Genomic DNA, 9,615 nt, shown 5'->3' with positions numbered 1-9,615 from the left:
AATCTCAGTGCACCCTGAGGGCATAAATTGCTGATGTTTTTCTTCCAAGGGATTCATTTGTTTCTACTAGGAACAGGTGGGCAGTGTTTATTTAGTACTACATCAGTTCTCTTTGAGGAGCTGGACCTAAGGTGGGAGGGAGTACTCCCATGTTCATTTTCTCCAACTTGCTGTGAGTTCAAGGCAGCGCATCACTGGCACAGGCATTCATCCTAAGGTTACCTGCCATTTATATTGGCTTACAGCTTATTGCTCTCAACTTTTTGTTGCTGTTGTTTTCCACTAAACTTGTCACTGGGGCTCAGTGCCTGCACAGCTCCATCATTTCTAGTGACATTATTGTTATTAATAATAATAATATTATTATTATTGAGAGTGAGAATCAGGGGCAGGGGAGAGAGAGGAGACACTTGTTGTACTGCTCCACTGCCTGTGAACCTGGATTCTTGTGCATGGGAATGCGTGTGCCACTCTGTAAGGTGAGCCACCACCTGGTGCTCTCAACTCCGACTTTAGCTGTCTGATGCCATGGGTGTCCTTTCTTCCTTGTTTATTTCTTTTTTAAAAATTTCTTTATTGGGGAATTAATGTTTTACATTCAACAGTAAATACAATAGTTTGTACATGCATAACATTCCCCAGTGTCCCATACACTGGGGAATACAACCCCCACTAGGTCCTCTGTCATCCTTCTTGGACCTGTGTTCTCCCCACCCACCCAGCCCCACCCCAGAGTCTTTTACTTTGGTGCGAGCTGCCAATTCCATTTGTTGTTTTTTTCCTTTTACTTCCTTATATGTTTACAGTTAGGAACTTCAGTATAGTCGGGGATTATGTTGTGGAAGGATCCTTCTAGACTGCAATAATGCTGAAAGTGACAGACAGGTATCTAATGTCTATAGTCCAAGAGAGTCACATCACTGTAGTTTTTCCTGTGAGAAATGAGGCCCCTAACACAGCCACCTCAGGGAGATGCTGAGAGTGGTTGAGGTTGGGCTTGTGAACTCACTTTGCAACAGTTGCTTAAACAGCAGCCAGCATATAGAAGCTGTTTAATTATTTCTTGTCAACTGAACCAATAGATGAGCAGAAAGGCTTTGTCTCCCGCAGGCCTGGAGAGAAACTATGGAGCATGCATGGTATCACTTACGCTAGAGAAAGCCTTGATGCTGCTGTGCCCCTCCCTGAGAGGACTTGCTGGGGAGGAAAACTAGAAACAAAAGGAATAGAAGAAAAGAATGTTGCTTGTGTGTTTGGGATTCTATTGGGAATGCTTCAGAAGGGTAGATGGAAGTGGATGTAAGAACATGTTGACAGGATAAAAAATACAAGCAAGATGGCTAGTGAGCTTGAGAACAGCTGCGAAAGGAGTGAACACAGAATAATAACAATCTGAAATTGCCAGAAGGAGAAAATACTGAAATAGTTCTGTGTTGTTTATCATCACAAACCCCTACTGTGTGAGAAGCTGCTGGAGGTGAGCCTGTACAATCAACTTGACTTATCTTGCCTCATAAATAAGTCACTAACCATTGTATTCTTAGATGCAATTTGTATTATTTAATGCTCTTTAACCCTTTTTGTTAATGCCAACACCAAACATGTCTTTTTTCATTTACTTTTTATTAAATTTTTTTATTTATAAAAAGGAAATTATTTATTTATTTTTTAATTTTTAAAATTACCACCAACATTATTGCTGGGGTTCAGTGCCTGCACTATGAATATGCCAATCTTAGCTATCATTTTTTCTATTTCTTTTTAAATATTATTTATTTATTATTGGATAGAGACAGAGAGATTGGAGAAGAGAGGGAGAGAGGCAGAGAGACACCTTCAGCCCTGCTTCACCACTCGTGAAGCTTTTCCCCCTGCAGGTCGGGACCAGGGACTTGAACTTGGATCCTTGCACATTGTAAAATGAGTGCTTAACCAGGTGTACCAGTGCTTGGCCCCCTACTTTTTTTCCCCTTTTTTGATAGAATAGAGAAAAAATAGAAGGCGGAGGGAGATAGGGAGAAAGACAGACACTTGCAGTACTGGCTTCACTGTTTGTAAAGCTTCCCTGTGTAGGTAGGTGGGGAGTGGAGGATCAAATTTGTGTCCTTGTTCATGTTGACAAGAGTGCTTAACCAGGCATGCCACCACCCAGTTGCCATAACAAGTTTTTTTTTTTTGTAATTAATTAATTACCTGAGTCTTCAGAACCTCAAGCATGACATTTTGCATAACCATTATGTTTTCTTTTCCACCCATAACAAGTTCTGTTGAACCCATTGTTTTAACCAATACTGGAATAAATGTGGTGAAATGGGGGTTGAGGAGATAGCATAGTAATTTTGCAAAAACAAACTCATGCCTGAGATGTCAAGGTTCAATCCACAGAACTGCTATCAGCCAGAGCTGAGCGATGCTCTGGTCTTTCTGTTTCTTTCTCTCTAAAATAACATAAATAAAATATCTAAAAATCATGGTGAAACATGATGGCAGAGGACCTGGGGGGAGTTGTAATGTTACGTGGAAAACTGGGAAATGTTATGCATGTACAAACTATTGTATTTACTGTCAACTGTAAAACATTAATCCCACAATAAAAAATAAATTTAAAAAACATGGTGAAATGTACACTTTAATCTATTTTAACTCAGTTAATAAAATAGAAGTTCTTCCAATTACTCCTTTTGTTTTCCAAGATAAGATGCAGAGTTTTCTCAGTACTTTTGTTGTTGCTATTGTTCTTCTTCTTATTATTATTATCGTTATCATTATCATTAAGTTGGTCATCACTGGCACTTCACTGCTCCAGGATGACTTTTTCAGAGAGAGAGAGAGAGAAAGAGAGAGAAAGAACTTTTTTTCTGTCAAGAGCCATTTGGATATTTATGATAGCGTTCACTGGCCATACAAATTTATCAACTTAAAAATTAGCGCTAAATATTGCTATGAAAAAACTCCCCAGGTTTATTGAATTGTAAGTCTCACCTGCAGTTTGGTGTAGCTAGGGATACACCAAATGATTCCAGACAGAAAATAGTCCCTATCCCAGATACAGAGAGAAATAGAGAAATAGGGGAAAGAATCCACAGCGCCAAATCTTCCTCCAGTGTTCTGGAAGGTAGACTGATCCTGTGTCCTGCACATACCAAACTAGCTCAGTATCCAAGTGAGCTGTGAAGAGTATTAATTTGTCACTTAAATAATCCATATTTCTAAAATTTGACCCACAGCTCAGATTTCTCTGCCATGGTCATGGCATAAATCAAGTCATCCTCTTTGTCTGGATTCTATGATGAATATATATATATATAATTTATTTTGGATAGGGACTTAGAATAATAACACAACAGAGAATAATAAGAATTAGAGGGAAGCATAGTAACAGTGAGAGAAGAGGGAGATTGGGGTGAGAGTCTGTAGGACAGTTTCATTGCTGCCAAATCTTCCCCTCTGGCAGGTGGCGAATGGGGCTGTGAACCCAGGTCCTTGTTCTTTTTTTTTTTTATTGTTGTTGTAGTTATTGTTGTTGATGTTGTCGTTGTTGGATAGGACAGAGATAAATGGAAAGAGGAGGGGAACATAGAGGGGGAGAGAAAGATAGACACCTGCAGACCTGCTTCACCGCCTGTGAAGTGACTCCCCTGCAGGTGGGGAGCCAGGGGCTTGAACCGGGATCCTTATGCCAGTCCTTGTGCTTTGCGCCATGTGTGCTTAACCCACTGCGCTACCGCCGGACTCCCTCAGGTTCTTGTTCTTATAGACTATCCTGTGTGTGTTCTAGCAGATATGCCTGGCTCCTCTATGATGAATATTTATACCTTGTATGAAGAGGGATTGGGATGGTCTTTAATACTTGGAATTAATTACTGGACTGGTTGTTTTTATAGTATTTCTCTCTGGCTGATAGATACTTTGAAGAATCTCCCTTGACTTCACTATCTTTACTCTCTATTGGAATGATGAATCAATGCTACTACAGGAGACTTTAATAACAACAAGATAGATAAAAGGACTATGAAGTGGTGCTGATATGTGCAATGAATGCCATGAAACCTATAGTTTTCAAAGCTCTGAGTTTGGTAGAAATTACCCGAGGGAAAAACAATGATTCTTCAGGCCTTTTAGTATCCACAAGGTAAAACTAAATGTGTTTTTTGCAAGTAGCTCACATATTACTGGGGATTTCTTTTGTTTATCTATACATAGAAGAGAAATTGTGTGGCACGGTGAATAGCTCACTCAAATGTACCCTCCAGAATATACAGCTTCAGTTGATGAAGCTAGTTTTCTACTATATCCCTGGAACTTGATAACAAAACATGAAAATAAAGCACGATTCAATATAGGCAGTTCTGTGAGGGCAGATAAGCTACAGCTCATGTGTAGCAGTCTCACATCTAATGCATCACACGCACCCTCTATATGTCTACAATTACTTATTATAGAGTTCGCATTATATAATATATGTATTTACACAGAGAGACAAGAGAGCAGAGCACTGCTCAGCTCTGGCTTATGGTGTTGCTAGGGATTGAATTTGGGAATTTAGACATCCTCATGCATGAAAGTATTTTGTATAACTGTCATGCTGTCCTCCAAGCCCTAATTGACATCATGTTTTAGATATATAGCTATCATTATATCTAGTGTATATGCTATATACATGTCTATATGACATATGTGTATATACATGTATATTTGCATATATACATAGATTTATGTTTTCTTTCTTTTTTTTTTTCCCATCAGGTTGTCACTGGGACTGGGTACCAGCACAATGACTCCATCCCTCTTGGCAGTTTTGTACTTTTATTTATTGACAGACAGACAGACAGACAGAGATAGATAGATAGATAGATAGATAGAGAGAGAGAGAGAGAGAGAGAAGGGGAGTCAGACATTAGTGCAGTGGGTTAAGCGCAGGTAGCCTCAAGTGTAAGAACCAGTGTGTTGTTGCATTGTACCTGTAGGCTTAGCATCTTTTTGCTGAATAGAATCTAAAGTGTGACTATAATTTTCTTCTCTTAGTATGCAATGAGCTGATCACTCTATATTGAACAATTTTTCTAGTGTTTAATTATATGAATTCCCCAGAATATTCTGTTATTTCTGGTATGCAGTTTATTTATCAATGTAGCTAAAAACTCAGGAAAACAATGTAGTTGTTGGAAAATAACCCATTGTGAAATGAGCTGCAGATCAACCTGAATGATTTACAAAGCAGACAAAGTTATTTCTTTACCTTTCAATTCACCATTCACTTTAGTTATCTAAAAATTTGCCTATATTTATTTTTAAAAATTCTAGATATTTTGCATTTCTTGTTTTTTATTGAGGGGATTAATACTTAATAGTACAGTCATAGATATATGCATACAATTCCATTATATACCAAGCCCCCAAGTTTTTCCCTCTCCTTCCTCTCCCTCCCTTCTCAGAGTCCTTTGCTTTGGTGCAATACACCATGTGCAGCCCATGTTTCACTTTATACTCTCCCTCCCTGTCCCTACTTAAGTCCCACTAGTAAGTGAGATCATTTGGTATTCCTCCTTCTCTTTTTGGCTTATTTTACTCAACACAATTTTATCAAATTTCATTGAGAGGATGTAAAGGAGACAGTTTCACTATTTTTAACAGCTGAGTAGTATTCCTTTGTGTATATACACCACATTTTTTTAGCCACTCGTCTGATGTTGGACTTCTGGGTTGCTACCAGGTTCTGGTGATTGCAGATTGTGTTGCAACGAACATAGGTATACATAGATTTCTTCTGATAGGTGCTTGTTTCCTTTGAGTAAATCCCCAGGAGAGGAATTACTGGGTAGTAGGGTAGATCAATTTCTAGCATCCCAATAAATTTCCAAACTCCTTTCCACAATGCTTGTCTACAATTTTTTGGAGAGCAGAGCAAGAAAGAATCTGAGGTTATGTTAAGGGGATATTGGATTTATAAATACCAACATAATAAAAGCGATTGTATGTAAAGGTTTACTTGCAAAATCAGAGGTTGAAATGGGGTGTATTATCAATGTTAGACAACTTTAGGAAGAGAGTGTAGCAATTGATTGCAGGGATTTCTCCAAAGAATCTGTGAACACATTCTTTGATAGAATGAGTTGTCTTAAAGATCTCTTCTGTCCAGAGAGCCCAGATGTAAGCATATGGCATGTCAACCAATTAAGATGTTTTCTGCCTCCAAACTCATCCAACTTTCCCTGCCTTCCACTCTGGGGATATCGATAGCAATCTGGTAAATAGAGAAGGCTTGAAAAGCACAGAAGCTGAAAATAAATCAAGCACTATCTATAAGACAAGTTTAAACTGGGAGAAAGTAGACATTTTAATTCTAAATAGAGTCTGATATTCATTAATTATACTCTTGCATCTTGTTGGGCATATAGCTAATTTTATTTATTTATTTATTTATTTATTTATTTATTTATTTATTTATATTTGGTGAGAGGAAAATGAGTTTTAATGAGGAGGCTAACAAGCCTGGTGAGAAGGCATACTTCTTTCCAGAAATCATCTCCACATCTTGGACAGTGAATAGGAATTTTTTTTCTGGAGATAAGAGATATTCTTTTATTTAGAATGTGTGTTTGTCCTTTTTTATTTTGTCTATCCTCAATCAAGAGTTCACAATTTAACAATAACAAAAAAGACACAGAAGTAGATTATATCTATATTTCTATACATGTACATTACTTTTTTACCCACAGAAGCCTTTAGACACACATTGTTGACATTATTTCAAGTCTATCTTTTTAATGTTATTTATTTATTTTCCCTTTTGTTTTCCTTGTTTTTTATTGTTGTGGTGGTTATAATTGTTGTTGTTATTGATGTCGCTATTAGATAGGACAGAGAGAAATGGAGAGAGGAGGGGAAGACAGAGAGGGAGAGAGAAAGATAGACACTTGCAGACCTACTTCACTACTTGTGAATCGACTCCCCTGCAGGTGGGGAACCAGGGGCTTGAACTGGGATTCTTACGCCAGTCCTTGTGCTTCGCGCCATGTGCTCTTAACCTGCTGCGCTACTACCCGACTCCCTCAAGTGTATCTTTTAATTATAGTTATGTTTCAAAAATAACTGCTAAAGTACAGTTAATACTGCAGAATATTGTGGATCATATCACCATATCTCCTTTTTCCTCACCACTCGTGTAACCACTAATTCTCCCATAGTTGTAGATATAGGCTGACTTTATTTTTTCACATCCATATCTCTAATTTTCTATATTCCATATGAGTGAAACCATTCTCTAGTTGTCCTCTACATCCTTTACCTCCGTAACCTCCACTAAGCTTAATCTTAGCCAATTCCATCCACTTGATACCAAAGGACACAATATCATTGTCTTTATTGATGAGTATTCCATTGAGTATATGTCCCAGTCATCTGTCAAAGGGTATTTTGGTAGTTTGCAAGTTTTTGCTGTTACGAATAATGCAGCTATGAACATGGGGATGCTTATATTCTTTCAATCAGTGCTAGATCTTTTGGGTAAGTCCCTAGGAATGGGATTGCTGGATAATAAGTTATTTACATTTGTATTTGTCTAGGAATTCTCCATACCACTGTCCATAATGGCAGCACCAGTTTGCATTCCGACCAGCAGTGTAGTAGAGTTTCTCTCTCTCCACATCCTCTCCATCACTTCTCTTGTTTTATTGATGGAGCCCATTCTCACAAGGGTGAAGTGTATATAAAATTGCTAGTGATTTAATTATGGCTCACAAGATTATAGGGCCTTATGGCTATAATTCCACATCATGTGCACTACTAAGTGATATCCGTATCCATGACGTCTTCTTTAAAAAAGTTCTTCTCATTATTGTTACTATTTTTTGCTACCAAGATTGTTGTTAGGTTAACTGAACCCCTTATTAGTTTCTGTAGGGACATAGGAAGAGAAATGACATAAAACACAATCTATCTACCCAGACAGATGGAAGATGAAGATACTATAAAGTCATATAGAACTTTATTTATAGAGAAGTGGGAGGTTCCTGCTGTCTTAGGGTTTAAGAAGGCAATAGGTAGTTATTGCTATAGTCAAATTATTTGGCAATTGCCAGACCTCCCATATTCTGCACCCCATAATGACCCTGGGTCCATATTCCCAGAGCATTAAAAATTAGGGATGCTATCAGGGAAGGAGATGGGATATGGAGTTCTGGTGGTAGGAACTGTGTAGAAGTGTACCCCTCTTATCCTATGTTTTTGTCGGTGTTTTCTTTTTATAAATAAAAAATTTTTAAAAAGAAGAAGAAGGAAGAGGAGGAGGAGGAGGAGGACTAGAATGACAGGATTTCAAGCCACAGAAATCCCATCTTTTTAATCTGGGATTTATAGATCATTTTCTTTTGGCCTTTTTACTTAAATTTTTAATATTTATTTATTTTCCCTTTTGTTGCCCTTATTGTTTTTGTTGTTGTTGATGTTATTGATGTTGTCGTTGTTGTGTAGGACTGAAAGAAGTGGAGAGAGGAGGGGAAGACTGAGAGGGGGAGAGAAAGATAGACACCTGCAGATCTGCTTCACCACTTGTGAAGCGACTCCCCTGCAGGTGGGGAGCCGGGGCTTTACCCGGGATCCTTATGCCGGTCCCTGCACTTTGCGTGTGCCGCATGTGCTTAACCCACTGTGCTACCGCCTGACTCCCTTGGCCTTTTTATTTGTAGACCTCTGAGCTGTAATGAATTTTAAGTCAATATAATTATTTTTGTTGGATTTTGATATAGCATCATTAGTATTTGTTTTTGTTCTTTTCTATAAAAGTTTTTTTGAAAACTTTAGGGGGCCAGGTGGTGACACACCTGGTTAAACAGACACATTACAGTGTGCAAGGACCCAGGTTCAAGTCCCTGCAAGGGGAAAGCTTCACAAGTGGTGAAGCAGGGCTGCAAGTGTCTCTCTGTCTCTTTCCCTCCCTCCCTCACCTCCCCCTCAATTTCTCTCTGTCTCTATCCAATATAAAGTAAATAAATATTAATAAAAAATGTTGATTTTACACTTAAAAAACTTTGTATCATTCTTTTGCTTACTTAGGAGATCACAAATCAATCAAAGGTGGTTAAATTTGTTAACTGAACACTAATGATGGGTGTGATTTTGACTCTGATGGCATCATTTGATAACAAAAGGCTTTTATAGGTAATACTGTGCGAAGCACAAGGACCAGTGCAAGGATCCCGGTTCGAGCCCCTGGCTCCCCACCTGCAGGGGAGTGGCTTCACAGGCAGTGAAGCATGTCTGCAGGTGTCTTTCTCTCTCCCTCTCTGTCTTCCCCTCCTCTATCCATTTCTTTCTGTCCTATACAACAATGACATCAATAGCAGCAACAATAAAAAACAACAAGGGCAACAAAAGGGAAAATAAAAAATAAATGAAGGTAATATTTACTGATTCTTAAAAGTTAGAAATATGTATTGGGTATAAAGAGGAGATTTAATCATGTGATAACAAGGCATCATGTGATAACAAGGGCTTTTACATATAATATTTACTGATTCTGAAAGATTAGAAAGATCTATTGGGGATAAAGAAGAAATTTTAAAAAATGGGAGTCCAGTACCCTACAGCAGAGGGAGGTGACACTTTGGTTGTGAA

Source organism: Erinaceus europaeus, chromosome 17, assembly GCF_950295315.1.
Source record: "Erinaceus europaeus chromosome 17, mEriEur2.1, whole genome shotgun sequence".
Taxonomy (NCBI): Eukaryota; Metazoa; Chordata; class Mammalia; order Eulipotyphla; family Erinaceidae; genus Erinaceus; species Erinaceus europaeus.
The sequence above is the reverse complement of the archived record's forward strand: the minus strand, read 5'-3'. Positions refer to the sequence as shown.